General features: G+C 41.3%; 1 protein-coding gene across 1 annotated transcript in view; it reads right to left on the bottom strand.

Annotated features, from left to right (window-relative positions):
* The window catches only part of RALA (RAS like proto-oncogene A), a 31,531-nt gene extending 12,343 nt beyond the window's left edge, over positions 1-19,188 (bottom strand). The window contains exon 1 of the mRNA XM_075271213.1: positions 18,920-19,188. The gene's annotated coding sequence lies outside the window, so the exon portion shown is untranslated. The remainder of the gene's footprint in view (positions 1-18,919) is intronic.
* Positions 19,189-19,726: the final 538 nt, after the last annotated feature.

Raw genomic sequence — 19,726 nt, 5'->3', positions numbered from 1 at the left:
GAAGTTTGAAACCAGTGCCGTAAGAAGATGCTGGGAGAGGTCGTTCCAGGAGAAGATAGAGGCAGCGCTGGAGAGTTCTCTCGCAGCATTGGAGATGTCTCCAGTGCTGCGAGAGAACTCATTTGCATACAGAAGAAAACTGGGATTTCTACTGAATGGCGCCGCAGAGAAGACATCTAAATGTAGGAGAATAGCCTTAAGGCTATTCCTACGTGTTAGGGACAAACAAAAAAAAAAAAAACATTTAATGATATAATCCCTTTAATAAAAATCAAAACAAGGTCCAAGATGTGTAGCATTCATAGAGGAAGTAATGTACAGTACATTGCTTCAATGTGGTAGATATCAGAATATACAAGTATATAAACAGAATGCAAAAGTTAAGCCAATAATAGCAAACAAAACAGTAACAACAAAAACTGTCGGAATGGTCTACGTACAGAGTAATCTAAGGTGCTACAGCAAAGGTGATCAACAGAGTCTAGAGTGCTAGAGTCTATCCAGCGCTGGCTTCAGGTGGTATCATTTTGGAAAGTGTTCCAGGCCACCCAGGTGATTTTTTAACATCAAGAAGTGTAGAATTTATAGATGCCATTTAAGCGTAGGTGCACAAATTGCCCAAAACTAAATAGACCAAAAATTTCTGAATCCATATGCCATGAAAGTCTATTTTCACACCCACATAGAGCTGAACTTCAGGTGAGTGAGTAGTTCCAAGTGGAAAAGTTCCTCCATTCAGGCTACTTGAGAGACTTTCCGTAGAACGTTGGACGCGGTGAGGACTTTTAATTAAAGTGCATTAATAAAAAATAATGTAATTTTATTCATATAGCATTACATTTAAGTCCAGTCATATGCCCTACTAAATTAAGTTGTCTGACAAGTTAGTCATAAAGTAAAGGCCTCTACATGGCATTGGTGGTGTAGGTAACTTAGCTCGGTAGAAGCAGTGGTGCGGACCCAAACAGTGAAGACAGGGACTGGTTTATTAAAAAAAAAACAAAAACAAACAGGAAAATAAATAAACCTTGACTTCAGGAACAAAAGGAGCAAAACAAAATACAGCCTTAACTTTAGGCAAAAACAAAATAAATACCTGCTCATCTGAGCCACTAGCTAAACAGAACTGATAACCTAACTATACGTGTGGCTTACCTCCAGCCACACGAACAAAACAGGCACAATATAGTGTCACTGGACTCAGGATTACAGGACAGAACCATACACCTCCTTTCACCTCATGGAACTGCACTGGAATGCGGAATCTGCAGCCTTTTTCTGGCCCAGTAATAAGCCCAGGATCTACACCTCAGCTGAGGCCTACTCCAGATCCACCCTGGACCATACATATGTTAGAAACCTGGGGCTGATATATTTGGTCTCCAGCAATCTGTCGGTCACCACCTCATACTGCTCTGGAAGGAATTGTACACCTGACAGACTCCCTTTAGGCTATGACCCCACGTTGCGAGCTGCAGCCAAAAAGTGATGCGGGAAAAAACATGGCGGGAACGCATCATGGTTTTTCTTTGAGCACTTTTCGCAGAAAGTTCAGAGTTTTCCTCTTTGGACTTTCAACTTCAATTATTATAGGGAAAATGCCAGTGTTTCCCTATGTATAATTGACATACTGTGATTTACAAAGACAACAATTTTTGAAATTGCAACATGTCTGCTGCAGATATTTTACTGCAATGTGTGGATAGTATTAGCCCAAATGTCCCTGCACTTTGCAGGTACTGTACTGTTTACGCTATGTGGGGCCCTGGCCTTAGATTGGTACATGTAAGCATTTATGTGCTTACACTAGTCAGCAATTATAGTTAAAATCCCTTTAATAAGAGTAATAAAATGCGGAATTATCAGTGAAAATACTGACCACACCCATGATGTCCTAACTAACAAAACATTTGGTGATCTCATACACCAATGTTACAGCCTGGATTTCAAATCAAACTAAAGAAGTCATCCAGTTTAAGTTTATAGAAGGTTAATAACTGCTCTGAGAACAGTAAGAAAATAAAATAAAAAATTATTTGAGAAGCTTGCAAGACTAGAGAGACATCTAATGAATATACATTCTGAAACTCCCCCAATGTAATGATTAAAGATGGTGTCTTCCCACAGCAGCCCAAGTAGTATTTTATAATCTTCTTCCATATTCGAATAGATGCAATTGAAGTTTAGATTTCCAGATTAAGGCTGAGTTCAGAGGGGGTTTTTCGGTCCAGAATTTGACGTGGATGCCGCCTCAGATTCCAGACCAAAAAACGGCTAGCCGCGCCTGCATGCCAATGCAGTACATCGGCATCCAGTCGCAGCATTCCGCTCCGGATTAGGCCCAAATGAATGGGCCTAGTCGGGAAGGAGTTGTCGTGAGGCAAATGTCCATGGCTGAATCAGCTGTGGAATCCGCCTGAAGAATGAGCATGTCGCTTCTTTGTTCTGTGAATGGGAACAAACAGCTCACGGAAAAAGGAAATGACCGACTCTCATTGCTTTCAATGGGAGGCGGTTTATTGAGCAGGATTTCACTGCTCAAAGAGAAGAAACACTTCTCTCCCAAATTCTGTCCCCTTAGCTCGTATACCTTACAACAGCAAGGACTAGCAATTGTCCCTGCTGCTTAGAAATGGTGCAGGCAGCAAGGATGATTGCCAACCCCTGCTGCTGTTGTAAGGCTGGGAACAGTGGCCAGGAGATGAAGATTTCTCCTGACTGCTGCCATAATAAGGGCCAGGCCACAGGCGTCCAGAAAGCTGGTGGCTATGGTTTGCCAGTTGAGTTGTACACCATGCTTCAGGAGTGTTCCTGGATTTGTGTGGTATTAAACTAAAAAGAGGGAAACAAGGACTGATGGTGTCAGGTTTGAGGCCGTAAACCCTATCTGCATGCTCAAAGATTATGGGCCCCACAACTAATAATGGGTTTCCTTTTATGATGATTTTATCACATGTGGCATTTCTAACGTCAGAAGCAATTCCGCAGTTTGTTGCAATTCATTTATTAAACTGTTGCACAGTTTTGATAAAATTTTCTAAAAAGATTTTTTTTCATTTTTACACCACTCACATACTGAAGGGAGATTGCCAAAAATGTATAATGTTTTAGAAAGTTGCAATTCATAACGGTATCTAAATCATGACCAAGCAGCTATACTCACTACTTTACAAGCAGAGATGCGTGGTACAAACTCTGGTATTCAGGACTTTTTAATTTGTGAAAGTGACAGGCACCATAAGGGATACCCCAGTCAATGGAGATTCTTTTGTGCCCGTCAAATGACTGATCTGTTTCCACTGGGATTTAAGCCTTTCTGCTTCTATAACAAATCAAATAAAATTTCCCATGGAGATGTGAACACTGACTAAGTCATGCAAGATTTTGATGCTTTTTTTTATAAATATATCTATTAATATTAATATTTCTATTATAGTAGAAATGTGGAATATTTACAATGCATGCAGGTAAAGGCTCATATTTATACAGTTATGCCAATTATTGTTGCTTAACTAGCCAACTTTACAGGCAGAAATCGAGCAACCCAAAACAAGTGAATCAGCGAACAAGCATCTCAATGACTCATTCCCCAAATGAGAGCCATTTACTGTAATCATGATGGTCATAATCATCAATTATGGTAGAAAGAGAGACAGTGCTGCAAAAATGAGTCTAGCACCAAGAAACTCAATATCAAACCAGTCACAGTGTACTGTGGGGGCATTAGACTGCACAGCATCACACTGGGAGGCAGGGTTTACACCGCGCTTTTACACTGAAGAACATGCAGTTTTTAATTGCAACAATATGTAGCACATTACACTTCACCTGTAAGCCTACATTCAGTAATGGTTCTCGCAGCTACGGGAAACTGATGTAATGGTATGTCAGGAAGAGGACACAAGTTCTGACGTGGGCTGGTGCCATCGGGAGAGTTGTGAGCTGTACTTAGCTGCAAGTGGGGGAAAACACTTTTTGTCGCTGTTGAACCCATGTGTGACAACATCAATAATGGTGACAAAAAACAAAACTACACTGGGCAAATACGCAATTTTATTGTGTAAAAGTAGTCCAACTGTATAAAGTGATTTTTTTTTTCTATAAAAGGGGACCAGTGAAGGGAGCCACTGTATGGGCCATACAGTGGCCCCTTCACTATTCCTCCCAATACGGTGGCCCCTTCACTATTCCTCCCAATACGGTGGCCCCTTCACTATTCCTCCCAATACGGTGGCCCCTTCACTATTCCTCCCAATACGGTGGCCCCTTCACTATTCCTCCCAATACGGTGGCCACTTCACTACTCCTCCCAATACGGCGGCCACTTCACTACTCCTCCCAATACAGCGGCCACTTCACTACTCCTCCCAATACAGTGGCCACTTCACTACTCCTCCCAATACAGCGGCCACTTCACTACTCCTCCCAATACAGTGGCCCATTCACTACTACTCCCAATACAGTGGCCACTTCACTATTCCTCCCAATACAGTGGTCACTTCACTATTCCTCCCAATACAGTGGCCATTTCACTACTCCTCCCAATACAGTGGCCACTTCACTGTTCCCCCCAATATTGTATAGGTACCAGTGATGAGGACATTATATTGTGTGTGGGAAGTGATAGGGTCTAATATCCTATGGCAGGGGGAGGGGCATTAAAGTGGGGGGCATATTATAGGGGTTATCTGGGTTTAATTTATTTTGTTACGGTAATATACTCAGGATAGGTCCTAAATACCTTATCTGTAAGGGGCCGACACCTGTCCCCATCAGCTGTATGGGCCACTTCTGGCAACTGCCCTGTACACAATACGAAACTGGAAGCAGAAAGCTCTGTCCACTGACCTGGGCACCTTCATTGAATCTCAGCATTTTTTGAAGTCAGTGAGAGCTGAGCTACAGTGACAGCTCCTGGGTCCCTTGCAGCAGATGGAGCTTTCTGCTTCTGGCCCCCTTTCCAGACAACCCCTTTAATATACCCCTCCTCCTCCAACAAAATGTTAGCCCCCATCACAGTTGGACCAGTGAAGTGGAGATTTATATATATATATATATATATATATATATATATATATATATATATATATATATATATATACACATATATACACACACATATACACAAACACACACATTCGCTCCAGAAGACCCCATGAAGGAGAATGTACATAAATTGGAGCGAATCCTGGTCAGGGAGAGGTAAAATTAAGAGGAAGGAAAAAAAAAAAAAACACAGCATACTCACCTGTCCCCAAGACTATGTTGTCCCCAGCCTGTCTCTGATGTCTAGTTTGATCTCATGGTTGGACCTCATTTCTTGAAATCCTGTACCCAAGTGGTCTTAGGTATCACATAAGGCACACTGCTCGCTTACCAAAGAGTGTAGTGGTGGGTTTAGGTAGTACAGTGGTGCAAATTGTATGGTGGGTGATCAGCATGGCTCTCGACATGTTATCTGCAGGGGTCCTGGCTATGAGCCCCTAGAAACAATTCCATTGGTGGGCCTTAGACATCCCATTCCTACACTTTACATAACAAAATTCACACCACCAAGAGAGTAAGATGGAGTCTGTCAGCAGATTTTAGGTACTAAAATCAAGCACAGTACTTGGGTAAGGTGCCTCACAGCTTCTCCAATGACGGTGTAACAGAGTGACTGAGCACTGAAGCCTTGTGCACATACACTATAATGCCCTGGAGCTGGGGATTTACCAAGCTGGCTGTACACTTTGCAAACACAGGATTTTCAAGCATCATTGAGCTGGTATCAGGAAGGCTGTGTAGGCTCCTTCAGCAGAGGGAGAAGAATTGGGCCAATGAATTGAGTTTACCTTGACTTTTAGAGCCAAGTCTACCCCCATGACTTTAATCTAATTTACATAAGGAATACAAGTTATTTTATATAGGTTTATTTTTATATCTTAACACAACTATTTAAAACATTACAGTTGTGGGTCACCATTTTCAGAGTGCATTGACAATTTGTTTTTTCTGTCAGCTATGTGAGGGCTAATTGTTTGCAGTATTATATATTTAAGGTTTCATTGGTACCATTTCCACATACTTATGTTTCAATCTTTTCTGTTTCTTGGGAGGCAAGGAGACTAAAAATAAGAAATGTTGGATTGTTTTTTAGGTTCTATTTTTATTTTCTTCCCCAATCTAATTTAGTAGGTCAGTGAAATTACAGCAAAGCCAGAGTTATATACTAGGTTTCTTTTACATCACTACTGTTACATAATTAAAAGTTGCTGTGCTATAATCCTTTTGCTGCCAGGGTTTTTTTCAAGGAAAAATATGCAAATCTTTTTTCCAAGATGTAAATAGGAAAACAGTGCCTCTGTTTGCTGTCCTCTAGGGGCAGCCCCCTTAAACATCATGCCCGACTTTCTAACAAGCCTTAAAGGGGTTATCCCATGAAAAGCATCCTATCTATACCGCTAGTTTATGTGGATTTAAGACTTTTCCTAAATACATTGCTTTATCAAAACGGCTTTGTTTGGCCGCTATCTTAATTTATGCACTTCATTGTTTACACTCGATTTCTATGGCTTATCTGCTCAGTTCCCAAGTGAGGTAGCTGCCTGCTCTCAGGAGGGGGAGGGAGGGGCTGGGTGCTCAGCGGCAGCTCTGAGCTGTGTATGTCTGACAAGTAATGGAGCTCCTCAGATAGGGGAAGGGGGAGGTGAGAGCTCCGGAATTTCTGATTCTGGTTTAATTGAATTTGGCTAAGGGCTGAGATAAGGAGTCTGTTACCTCTGTATGTAATGCAAGCTGACTCAAATCCAGCTCTCCTACATTAGCTTCATACTGTGGTAATGCATTTACAACCAATCCCTCATTATTGACTGCAAATATAGCAGATAGCAGAGCAAGTGAAATCGCACCCACCAATGTGCCGAGAAATCCAGGAAGTGAACAGAGAAGACAGCCTTCAGGTTGGTGAACAAGGGTTATGGGAATACCCCTTTAATGCTATGATGCGGGAGTTTAGCCAAATCAGTATCCCAGCTGTGGACAGCGCTATTTCGATCTAGTTGTATCTCCTCTGATTTGGCAGAGATGAGATACTTCTAGGCCAGGTTCTGGGGATATCATCACTCCTTAAGGAGAGATCACCTTCACAGGTGTATGGAGACTTACAAAAAACCTTTTTAGCTCCACTGGGGGATTATGAGAAAAATATGCAAATCTGTTTTCCAAGATGTAAATAGGAAAACAGTGCCCCTGTTTGCTGCCCTCTAGGCCTGTGAAGGTAATCTCTCCTTAAGGAGTGATATTATCCCCAGAACAGGGATTTTTCAGACATTTTGGACCATCGCTAGCCAGGATAATTTTCACACATTTTATATGTACGTGTCCACCTCCATGCAACTTTATGACAAACACAAATTTAAAAAAATACATACAATTTAAAACTCATATTCAATCTTTCATTCACAGGAAAAACACATCTAAAGTAGTAATATCAAAGGTGTACGCAATTTATATTTACCACAAACATCAACAAAAGCTTGTACTATCAAAAACACTGAAACAAAAGCCAAGCAATATTTTATTTTCATCCACTGTGTTCAAAATATGTATACTCCAAGCAGCAAACATTACTAGAATACCAACATTTCCATTTTTAGAGAATGTACAGCATATCATATATGACAACACAACTTAATATTTCATGCAATGTTGGAGGACATAGAGATTACAAAAATTTAAATTTGCAACTAAAGTGCCGGCTCAAGCAACCCATTTTTGCAAACAAAATGTACTTTCTAGAGATGAGCGAGCACTATTCGAAACGGCCGTTTCAAAAAGTACTCGCTCATCTCTAGTACTTTCCAAAAAACTGCAAGGTGTGAGGAGTTCAATACACATTTCTATCAGGTGTAAATCACAGAAATGCACCAACCCATTTTACGTATACAAATTAAATAGAAGTTTACATAAGAATACAGTGGGGCAAAAAAGTATTTAGTCAGTCACCAATAGTGCAAGTTCCACCACTTAAAAAGATGAGAGGCGTCTGTAATTTACATCATAGGTAGACCTCAACTATGAGAGACAAAATGAGAAAACAAATCCAGAAAATCACATTGTCTGATTTTGTAAGAATTTATTTGCAAATTATGGTGGAAAATAAGTATTTGGTCACCTACAAACAATCAAGATTTCTGGCTCTCACAGACCTGTAACTTCTTCTTTAAGAGTCTCCTCTTTCCTCCACTCATTACCTGTAGTAATGGCACCTGTTTAAACTTGTTATCAGTATAAAAAGACACCTGTGCACACCCTCAAACAGTCAGACTCCAAACTCCACTATGGTGAAGACCAAAGAGCTGTCAAAGGACACCAGAAACAAAATTGTAGCCCTGCACCAGGCTGGGAAGACTGAATCTGCAATAGGCAACCAGCTTGGATTGAAGAAATCAACTGTGGGAGCAATAATTAGAAAATGGAAGACATACAAGACCACTCCCTCTCCCTCGATCTGGGGCTCCACGCAAAATCTCACCCCGTGGGGTCAAAATGATCACAAGAACGGTGAGCAAAAATCCCAGAACCACGCGGGGGGACCTAGTGAATGAACTGCAGAGAGCTGGGACCAATGTAACAAAGCCTACCATCAGTAACACACTACGCCGCCAGGGACTCCGATCCTGCAGTGCCAGACGTGTCCCACTGCTTAAGCCAGTACATGTCCGGGCCCGTCTGAAGTTTGCTAGAGAGCATTTGGATGATCCAGAAGAGTATTGGGAGAATGTCCTATGGTCTGATGAAACCAAACTGGAACTGTTTGGTAGAAACACAACTTTTGGTGTTTGAAGGAAAAAGAATACTGAGTTGCATCCATCAAACACCATACCTACTGTAAAGCATGGGGGTGGAAACATCATGCTTTGGGGCTGTTTCTCTGCAAAGGGGCCAGGACGACTGATCCGGGTACATGAAAGAATGAATGGAGCCATGTATCGTGAGATTTTGAGTGCAAACCTCCTTCCATCAGCAACGGCATTGAAGATGAAACGTGGCTGGGTCTTTCAACATGACAATGATCCAAAGCACACCGCCAGGGCAACGAAGGAGTGGCTTTGTAAGAAGCATTTCAAGGTCCTGGAGTGGCCTAGCCAGTCTCCAGATCTCAACCCTATAGAAAACCTTTGGAGGGAGTTGAAAGTCCGTGTTGCCAAGCGACAGCCCCAAAACATCACTGCTCTAGAGGAGATCTGCATGGAGGAATGGGCCAACATACCAACAACAGTGTGTGCCAACCTTGTGAAGACTTACAGAAAACGTTTGACCTCTGTCATTGCCAACAAAGGATATATAACAAAGTATTGAGATGAAATTTTGTTACTGACCAAATACTTATTTTCCACCATAATTTGCAAATAAATTCTTACAAGATCAGACAATGTGATTTTCTGGATTTGTTTTCTCATTTTGTCTCTCATAGTTGAGGTCTACCTATGATGTAAATTACAGACGCCTCTCATCTTTTTAAGTGGTGGGACTTGCACTATTGGTGACTGACTAAATACTTTTTTGCCCCACTGTATAAATCAATCACCCTATACTAAATGGAACCCTAATAAATCATTATCTCTTATACAAACTAATGTGATACCTAGGGCTGGTTTCAGATTGGCATAATATGGGCAGTTTATTGATCACATATTATGGATACAAGCTCTGAATTTCCTGTGGTTCCTCATTATTGCACTTAGAGAGCCATAATTCTAGATTTGTTGACCAGCTGGAAGTCCTGGTGTTACTCTGTAAAGATCAGGTATGGACAGGATAGGGACTGGGTCAAATGTAAACTTTATTGGCGATTTTGTACATGTGTGTGATTCACAGTTCCTCTTTAAAAAAATTATTTTGTTACAGGCTTGATAAGAACATTTACATGCTGGATATTTTTTTCTTTATTTTTCCTTGACTTGATAAAAAATGTAATAGATATTTGGTACAGTGAGGATTTGATGGATAAAAGGGAGAACCCCCCTTCCTTTATCAAATTCCTAAATTCTGTGGTCTTTATTGATCATGGCATCTAAGGGTTTAAGCACCTATGATTGGAGTCATCTCCAATTGCATGTACTGTATGGCAAATGTCAGAAAGAGGTTAAAGAAAGTGTTCTAGGAAATATATCTATTGAAAACTGGATTTAAAAATCATATTGTGGAGGGGTGTCCTTGTCCAAATACATGCCGGCTTACCTGTGTGAAAAAAATCACCACCATAAAGGAGCATTCAGCAATACAAGAAACAAGTCAGCACTACTTATCAGAAATCAGTTTTGGAGACTGCAGAGATAAAATCTGCCGTTGCCAAGTTTTCTCAGGAAAAGTTAGGGTCAGTTCACACGTAAATAACGTGTGGCTTATTTTGGCACCGGAAAAAAAACCTTCCTAATTAGGAAGAGGTTTTTTTAGCTTTTTTTTTGTAAAAACAGCTTCAGAAAAAAGGCAGGCTGTTTTCCCCTCCTGTAAAGTGAATGGACAGAAAAAACCGCGTCGCGTTTCTTTTGTGTCATGTCGCTTCTTTTTCTCTGCTAGCAGAAAAAAAGCTAGCAGTCTACATAGGCTAACATTGTATGGAGGAGGCTTATGACGTGGATTCCGCTGTCAAAATCCTCCTCCGTGTCCCCGTGTGAACTAGCCCTTAGTGTCAAACATTACAGTAACCATTAATATTTGATCTTTAAACCATGCCCATGACGCTCTTAGAAATGTTATTAGAAATAAAAGCAAATATTGACTTTAAGAAGCTCTTCAGATCCATTTTTTTTGCCAATACAGTGCACCATACACCATTAACTAATAATGGAAAGACTCTTGCATTTACCTGCTCTATTTGATTTTCTATTAAATGGTTGTCTGCTATGGAGATTCCTTTTTTCCATCCAATATGGTTCCCCTAAGGCAAACTACATTCCCACGAAGTTCCAGCATCGTGTCCACTGTAAACTCTGTATTGTCATGAGAAGGCTGCAGTTGTCTGCTGCATCCAAGCACAACTTACTACAGATACTTCAGTATATTGCACCGTTGTCTACTGCTCTGCACTGGGTAGTGTATGCATTATGTTCTCTGATCAGTGTCCCAAACAATGTTGTGGCCCGTATCATCACAGAAGCACACTACTCTTTTCTTTCCCCACTGCCACCAATGATCATTTTGACTTGGAGGGAGGGACTTTTACTAGGTGCTGTAGGAAGCTGGAGTGAGCACACTAAGCTGAGGTTCCTAATGATGCACCCCTGCCTGTGTCACTTTCATCATTAGAGGTCACGCTCAAGATCCAGCACCAGAAACCGTTGTGACTACCTGCCAGCACTGAGGAACAATTGGGATGATTGTAAATCATATTAACCTCAATGTTACCTCAAAGTGACCCCATTTTAGAAACTACACCCTTTACAGAATTTAATATAGGAGGAGCATTTTGACCCCACAGCCATTTAACGGGGTTTATTAACATTAGGATGTGTAAAAATTACTAAAACATCACTTTATTCCCCAAATTTTAATGTTTACAAGAGGTTAAAGGAGAATATGCACCCCACAATTAAGCAATTGTGAACACGGCAATAACCCATGTGGTCATAATCTGCTGTATGGGTACATGGGGGGGCTTGGAATGGAAAGAGTGCTATTTGGATGGAATAGTTTTCAAGTGCCATATCGCATTTGCAGAGCCCCTAAAGTACCAATACCCCAAAAAGTGATCCGTTTTGGAAGCTACACCCCTCGTGGAACCTATGAAGGGGCACAGTGAAAATTTTGTTCACAGACTCTATTAGCACTGGGAAATGAAAAAAAATTTTTTTCTCCAATAAACCGTCGATTTAGCACCATATTTTTAATTTTATGTAGTGAGAGAGAGTGAAGGGTGTGGTCTGGGTAGTCTAGGTACATTCCAGCCAGGCACCTAAAGGGTGTATGGAGAGACCCACACCAGGGAGGTCAGGCCCTAATAACAGTCTGAGTGTGAAGACTAGCAGGGTGGCACCACACTGACAGCTGACCTGTCCAGACCGGACCTCCAAAGTAGGTACTGTGCCACCTGTTGTTGTTGCCAAGGTGGGAGACTGGTAGCCAGTCTCCTGTATAGTCAGGGAAAAATTTCCTTACGTTTAAGTTAGTTTCTCAGCCGAGAATGGTTTTGTTTGATTTATTCTGTGCCTTTGCATAGGCAGTGTATGCGTTACACGTGAATAAAAGCCTGAACTTGTGTGCAATCCAGTGTCTGTGTCCCTGTTTCCTGCACTGCTACAAGCATCTACCTGCGATTCCTCACGTAGTTACACAATTTCCTGAACACAGCAATAGCCCTGCAGCTCCTAGATGTTTTTCATTCACAGCTAGTACACATACTGATGATGTGAAATACTCTACCTGTTTTGCTATATTATATATTGTTGAAAGCTGCATTCAGTTTTCTGATTTTTGAGCGAAATTGTAGTGTGTGAGCCCAGCCTGAGCAGGAGCCTGCATGATTCTGATGATCAAGCATTCACATCTATTGTACATGTTGTTCCCTTACATTCTCTCTATGCATTTACCATGCTGTCAGCCAGTCAGAGTCCATAAGACCCTTCATTCACTCATGAAGGGTAGGGGAGAGGCTTAAAGAGTTAAAAGAAAACATGTGTTTGTCTACCTGTCCCTGCTTCTAATCTCACTATAGATGTGTGAATCAGATGCTGTGTTATCTGGTGATCAGGACCAGCCACCACTGCCTCTAATAGCTTCTCTGGCAGTTAAAAGTTTAGACACGTTGCTTTCATCAGTATTGACATCCCATTCATGATGGAGCAGAATTTTTAGTCCAATAGGAAATCTTCCACACAAACATAATCCATAAAGTTGCAAAAATCTTAAATTTCAGTTGGGGTCAGTATTCACAATACCACAATATGCAAGAGACTGTCCAAATGTTAAATATACTGAAAACCTCTTGATCTTCTGTAATTTACAAAAACTGTAGTGACCCCTAAGCTGTTCAGTACTAGCCAAAAGTACAAGCACAAAAGATTTTGGTTTTGTAAAGCAATAATTTAGTGATTACCAGCATTCATGCCACGACAGCACTTCATATCAACTTAGTAGTTATTCCCAAGAGAGAGCTCCTGTAAAGTCTAAAGATTAATTCTTTACAGAGTAAAGTGATCATTTTTCATCAGCATACATAGTTACCTTTCCCTGAAACACAAAACTATGAAATGCAGATGTATGCACAAATTGTAAAAGTCAGTGACCGCTAGAGAGAATGTTGTGTTCTTAATGTTTATAGCTGATAGAATGCACCATACAGAGAGTAACGCCATCATGTTCCCTCACAGGGAAAACAAAAATGTTGCTAGTTGCCAAGGAGCTTATAGTACACCCAACATCCACCAACATTACGACTTCAGTGCCTTACCAACAGAGCAGAACTACTAACAAGTCACTATACAATGCCTATAAAAAGGTGGCCTTCCTCTCTTGGGTTTTTTCACATTTTATTGTGTAACAACATTGAATCACAGTGGATTTAATTAGGTTTCTTTGACAATTATCAACAGAAAAAAAGCTTTGATGTGAAAGTGAAAACAAATATGTACAACCTGTAATCTGCATTCATTACAGATATTAGGCACAAATATAATGAGCGTGTAACAAGCCCCTCCTTTACAGTCCTGTCTGGCAGCACATGCAGTCTTAGGCTAAGGCCCCACCTAGTGAAAAGGGGGAATTAGACCTATCGGTAACTGGTTTACTAAGTCCTTCAAGAGAGCACCAGAAGTAGGAGGCCCCCCAACCTCTGTAGGGACAGGAAGGCAAACAAATTAAAAGGCCCCTACCGCTACTCTGTGTCTTTCCAGCTACTACACTAGGGCGGCTGCAACGCAGTCGTATTACATATATACCGGTACTCAAACACATATGCATATATATTTTTCAAAATATGCACGTTCAGTCACATAACAGCACGGGGGAATGGGGGGGGGGGGGGGTCAAAAAGGACCCCTGGAAAACTAATTACCAGCAGGACTAATTACACTTCTCCAGGCTATCCCTCATGACAGCACCACAGAAGAAGTATCAAGTTATATTTACTAAAATGTTTGAGGCAGGGACGGGTGCACAGAAGACCACAGTCTGTACTCTGATGCTGTCGACTAGGCTGGGGTTCTGTTATCCGTCAGCATCTTCAAGCTTTTTCTGGACTGGCTGCCATCTTGGTTGTGGCATATTGTAAGTTTCCCTTCTTAGAATTAGAGGAATGTTCAGGTGCAGCCTGGTGAACAAGGAATATGGCACATGTGCCTGCAGGGTCTTTTTCTCACCAACCCCCTATCTATTTGAATTACTGGACATTTTCTCGATTTTTGCGCTAGTTTTGAAGTGAAGTACTACAGACTCTGTGGTCATGAGGTGAAGAGAATCACGCAACTGAACATAGCCAATAATAGCCAATAGTTCCTATTAATTAAATTTTTTTCCAACACCTTTTGTCCCTATCTCTGACTATGTAGCTTATTTTGTTTGTATAGTCCATGGATTCGAGCAATACAATAATAGGAACCTGATTATTGGCTATTTTCAGTCACATGATTCTCTATCATGTGACTGCATGTTTTTGTCCTGGTTTTTGCTTTTGAATATGTTTCGATTTGTGTCATGAGATTTTGTTTCACCTGCATTTGATTAATTACATTAATGAAGTCTTTGTAAATGTTGTATGTTCCAGTTCAATTTATGCTATAATTAAGGAACAACTGTACCGAAACGCATAAGCAACAAGTGATGTGGGTTTTTTGTTTTTTTTTATATGCCTTTTATTTTTATTTTTTTGTCATCCTGATGAAACTTTAGATATACTTAATTAAAAGCCAAGTCTTTTTTCTGGATATATATTTTTTTCTGCTTTCGCTATGTAAATGAAGAATTTGCAAATATGACAGTCACGCAAGTCAACAAGAGAGGAATGCAGTGAGTGAGAGTGTTTGGTTTTTCATATCAAAGGACTCATCAGTTGCAATACTATATACGTTTGGAGGCTATGAACGTATGTATCTTGGAACATAAATAGCACAAACATGTCAGGGGCCTTCTATGTTCCATCATGATAGCAATTTAGACTCTTTCCAGTTTTTAAGATAATCCTTTAAAAGTCCCACCATGGGAAAATTCAGTGTGTTACAGCAGCATAGATAATACAGTAATATATTACAAGAGAAAACACATACAAAGCTCAGAATAGAAGTTAAAAAGGATACTAGGGGTCATTACAAATAATAAAGAAGAAAAACTTCAGGATCATTTAGTTTTCTGTGCGGAGTGATCTTCGCTTAGCCTGATGTTGATTATTCAGCCTAACCGTGGTTCGGAGGAAGGACCTCTGATAGCGCTCCTTCTCACACTTGAGGTGAAGCAGACGGTCAATTACAGTACTGCCCAGTGCTGTCACGGTCTCATACATGGGATGGGAGTTGTTCTCCAGCATGGAACTCACCACAGACAGTATCCTTCTGTCACCTACCACCTGTACTGGGTCCAGGGGGCTCCCCAGGACATAACTGGCCCTTCTAACAAGCCTGTCAACTCAATTTCTGTCCCTGGCTGGTATGCTATTCCCCCAGCGTGCCACTCCGAAGAAGATGGCTGATGCCACTAGAGTTGAAAAAATGCCCTAAGAAGTGCCCCCTGGACTCCAAAGGCCCTCAGCCTCCTGAGCAGATACAGCCTGGTGTGCCCCTTTTTGTGAAGCATCCAGGTGGTCAGGCCAGTCCAGCTTATTATTGAGGAGCACACACACAGGTAATTATAGGTCTTGACTTTCTCAATGCCCATTCCCTGGATGTCCACCAGATTCGGAGCACTTCTCCACTTACTAAAGTCCTCCGCCATCTCCTTGGTCTTCCCAGCACTAATCCTGAGGTGGTTCTGCTGACACCATTCCATAAAATCCTGGTTTCAGTCTCTGTAATCCCTGTCGCCTACATCTGCAATGAGGCCTACTATTGCAGAGTCATCGTTTATATAGTGCACCTAAATTCAGAACTGTATAGTGTAAGGAGGAAAGGGGCAAGAATTGTACCTTGTGGTGCCCTGTACTACAGATAACAATGTCCGACACACAGCCCCGGGCTGCCACATACTGAGGTCAGTTTGTGAGGTAGTCTAGGATCCAGCTGGACAGGCGATAGTACACTCCAACAAGGTCCAGCTTGTCCCTCTGTAGCCCTGGCTGAATGGTGTTAAAAATCACTGGAGAAATCAAAGTACTTTATTCTTACAGTGTTCCCTGGTTTCGCCAAGTGAGAAAGACCATTGAATGGGTCAATAAACCGCTGAATGAGAGTGTTTGGTGGGAGGGAGGCCTTCCGGATATTTAAATAGAACACCAGATATCCAGGAAGGCTCAATTTAAAATCATTGAGTTTATATTCATTTCTTGTTTGTCAGTGGGTCATGTGATTCTATAAACTTCTGGTTATAGTACAGCAGTTCATGACTGTATATTATCTGGGAGGTTTTATTTAGAAATTGGATTTGTTTTGGTCATTGACTATTGTTACTTTACAATTCTGTAATGCCTTAAATGACTGTTTACTTAAGTTTTGGGGGGTTTTTCTTACAGCAATTTAGGACCAGACAAGCCAGTGGTTTCATGGTTATAGGTATGTTTGTTTTTTGTTTTTTTTCAATAAGGCAACACTCACATTGTATCTACAGGTGTTGCTTCCACAGACACTGGAGCAAATAAGATTTTACAGTTTCTAATGCTGTTAAAAGATTGGTCATATAAGTATGACCAATCTTATGCTGCAGAAAAGCAGCATTTTTGACTGCTGCAGGAAAAACAAATAAATAAAAAAACCCTGTTATGTACAGAAACAGCAAAGAAACGCTAGGTCCATACTAGCATTCGGGGATCAGTTTACAATAAATTCTGCTTAAAATAGGCAGAGTGAAAAGTAGGACTTTTCTCTCTGCCAATTTTATACATCTTGATTAACCACTTTTTAAGTGGAAGGGGTTTCTGGGTTTTTTTGGGGGGGTCCCTAAGCGGATCCAAACATTAGTGTGAACCTAACGTAAATGAACCTAACCTAACGTAAATTGCTAGAATCCCTTTAAAATAATATATCTCTCTATATAAACTATACTCTATTTTTTTCAGTTATATACATAAAAGACTTTTTTGACATTGTACATTCTGTCACCATACCACAAGCTCAGCAACACGCAAAGTTCATAGGTTATGTACCAATTCACAACATTATAAACACAATTGAGTTTCTCCTTTACTAAAAGCATCCCGGAAAACATGACATAATAATAAGCTGATTGTTTAAGGCACTACACAGATATTGATAAAGAATATTTGAGTCATATGATCCTACTGGGTTACATAGAAACAATATATACACCTACATGTATTGTGGGCGGGGAAAAATATATATTATATCCATCCATTACCAATCACTTTAATTTTAAGGGATATCTATAATCCTTAGATGTATATTTTTCTAAGCACACAAAGATGAGAGCACATCACCACTAGTATTATACAAGTGCAACATGTGAAGGTCACACACTCCAGATAAGACATGAAGCCATGACTCCCACTGATTCCTTCCCACATTAGCTCTTCTACCAGGAGACTATTACCTATTATCCTCCAGAGTCTCTAAAGGCTGTAACATGATCTTGAGGAGTTTCAAGAACATCTTACAGTGTACAGAGGGTGTTGACTTTTATGAATAGGGCACCTGCACATTTCCGACTTCCTTTGTAAACAATTTGCCCCCTGCCCCAGGCAACAGCAGGAATTTAATAAACAGGGAAAAATAAAAAGTGTCGGCCTAACAGTGACAAGAAGCCGCACCACACCCCACCCCAACTGTAAGGCCTGCAAGTTCTCACCCAGGCGGCTGTTACCAAACATGTCACATAGACCTTACATGCCATCACCCACCCTACATTCAGCCCATTAATCTATCATGAATATTAATGAGCTATACAATACATGCACATATACATTATAATATATATATATATATATATATATATATATATATATATACATACAAGGCAAGCATATCACTGATATAAAATGGTACATGAATACACATACAATTGAGAATACAATAGATATATGTATTCTATAGGGATATCAGGCAGATGTATCTAGTCTAGTTATACAAAATACAGTTATAGTAAGTATAGATAGATATATACACACACACACTATAGATATTTACATAGTGGAAGATTATACAGCAATGTCAATATGTACATGTATTATACATATAGATGTCCATATGCACAAGTATTCTACTGTATAGATATTTACATAGTAGATGTATGATACAGATAAATGCCTGCATGTACAAGTATTCTATAGATATACAGATAGATGCCCATATGTACAAGTGTTCTATAGATATATACATAGAACATACATGATACAGATAGATGCCCATATGTACAAGTGTTCTATAGATATATACATGATACACATAGATGCCCATATGTACAAGTGTTCTATAGATATATACATGATACAGATAGATGCCCATATGTACAAGTGTTCCCCAGCTACACACGTACTATATATAGTTAGATATGTCGGTATATACTGTGTAGAGGAGGATGATCTGCCCAGCTGCTGCACAGACACCACACACAGAAGATGCCGGGCTGTACAGTCGGGGTCTGTGCCCCTCACACACACGTCAGGATGAGGTGAGCGCCCCGTCCTCCTACCTGATACCGCACATTGCACGACACACAATACAGCCGTCTCCTTGGCCGGGACATGCTAGGTGTGAGGTTTCTGCGGCTACAGCCTATATACAGGAGCGGCATTGTTCTCAGTGATGTAATAATACAGGCACAGCAGGCAGCCGGCACTCACCTCAGGGCTCCAGGCTGGACCTCGGCCACACTCAGCGCTGGCTCCACCACCAAGAACCTTCCCTCTCTCCACACCCCGGTTGGTCGGGGCCCTTATCCCCCCCCCGATCCTAACTCCTTGGTTTCTCCTCCCTTCCTCCTATTTCCACTTCCTCTTCAGTCCCGCGTGTATTGTTAACTGCTATAAGGATGAGGAGCCAAAGACCCGGGCAAGAGAGCAGAATCCGGTGGGGCCCAGTGCAGCCCCGGCAGCTGTGTGTATGTGAGGAGGTGTTGCTCTTACAGATGATGATGCTATTTGCAGTGTGAGCTCACACAGAGCGGTTACCGCCCGCTGGCGGCTCGGTTTGCAGCTGAGGAGACTGGGGACCTGAGGACCGCGGGCAGAGGCTGTGTGAAGGGAACGACAAGCAAAAGTCCTTGTTTTCCGTTCAACTATTTGTTCCGGCTCGTCCAGTTCTACAGAAGGGCGGGAATAGTCACCAGCAGCTGCACTGGGAATTCACACGTCTGGGTGTAGTGCTTCGCCTTGGATTACATGGCTTCCTTGCAACACTACTTTGGATGTAACACCCTGAAGCCGCCACCTTGGGGTGTAGCTTGTTCTCACCTTAGGGACCTGACATAGATGTAGTGGTTGCCTCACACAGAAGGTCCCTCCTGCACACTACTCTGTATACTATGGCCGTGCACTTCAGTGGTGGTATACACACACTCTGTATACTATGACAATGCACTTCAGTGGTGGTATACACACACTCTGTATACTATGGCTGTGCACTTCAGTGGTGGTATACACACACTCTGT

Source organism: Leptodactylus fuscus, chromosome 4 (genome assembly GCF_031893055.1).
Source record: "Leptodactylus fuscus isolate aLepFus1 chromosome 4, aLepFus1.hap2, whole genome shotgun sequence".
NCBI lineage: Eukaryota > Metazoa > Chordata > Amphibia > Anura > Leptodactylidae > Leptodactylus > Leptodactylus fuscus.
The sequence above is the reverse complement of the archived record's forward strand: the minus strand, read 5'-3'. Positions and strand labels throughout refer to the sequence as shown.